Source organism: Schistocerca americana, chromosome 5 (assembly GCF_021461395.2).
Source record: "Schistocerca americana isolate TAMUIC-IGC-003095 chromosome 5, iqSchAmer2.1, whole genome shotgun sequence".
Taxonomy (NCBI): Eukaryota; Metazoa; Arthropoda; class Insecta; order Orthoptera; family Acrididae; genus Schistocerca; species Schistocerca americana.
The window spans coordinates 445,908,736-445,910,027 of record NC_060123.1 but is presented as its reverse complement, the minus strand read 5'-3'; positions in this window follow the sequence as shown (position 1 = coordinate 445,910,027).

Below are 1,292 nucleotides of genomic sequence, written 5' to 3'. Positions count from 1 at the left end.
GGTTTTTTACATTGGATGTCGTGCTTACGTCCTGACGTTGTAAATGGACGTATGTCTACTCTGTGTAAACTGTTACTGCTGTCTGTAATTGATGGATGTAATATTTTTTCAGAAATGTTTTAAAGTTCTTCGATGATTTGATGTTGCACGTATATCATACACGTTTTTTATTATTTTGACAGCAGTAGACATTCATGTTTGACAGTTAGTTGTTTACTCAAAGATATTTATGTTTTGCGGATCGTTATCTATGGAATTGTTATCACAGTCTAGGTCTAATTGTTATTGATGAGTTCGTAATCTTTGACGTTTTAGTTATCCGTTAACCCTACATAAAATTTCAACAAAATTCGTTAAAAACTGTATGTGCTTGAATTCGGTTTAGTCATTTAGCATACCGTGATGATAAACCACTCCGTGCATGTATGTTTCAAAATCCTCCGAAATATTCCTGATTGGACCTTTTGGGATTTTGTGCAGGATTTGTTGTGCGTTTTCAATGTTGTCAACTGTGTGTTTTTCATTTTTGAGATGTGTAAGGAAGCTGCGTTGGTTGTTATTTGCTTCTCCCGTGTGTTCTCTGAAACTGACGATGAAATTTCTTCCATCTGTGTTATACAAAATTTTGTGCAGTTATTGCAGTTAATTTTGTAAATTCCAGGGTTTAGGTGTTTCGGGAGTGTGGCTTTTCTTGAACGTAATTTTGTGGTGGTGTTATTTATTGTTATGAAGGCTAAATCCACGTTAGTATTTTGTAGTAGGGATTTTTTTTATCGGGTCGTTTTCCCATACAGTTTGTTAGTATGTAGATGGCTCTCTTTTTAATTCTGTCAATTATGGAATGAAAGAAGGCATATTTGATAGATTGTAGATATGAAGCTGTATGGAACCAGAGCGGGTATACTCCTTAATAAACTCGAAGCAAAATTCTTCAGCTCACAACAATCCTTTCTAAAAAAAAAAAAAAAAAAAAAAAAAAAAACATAAGTTACTACTACCGCTATGTCGGTGACACATTGCTACTCATATAAGGAAATAATCACGACATACAAACAATACACCAGGAATTCAATAACTTACACTCTAAAATGAAATTCACTATAGAACTTCAAAAGAACAAATAGATAAACTATCTGGATTTCTCAATAACCAACAATAACTTCAAACACACTTTTGAAATCAACAGAAAACAAGCCACTACAGATGGAGTAATACTTCACATCCAAAATCTCACAAATATGCTTTATTTATGTGGTTGTATTTTTCTCTAGGCACGACTTTTTTTCAGAAAT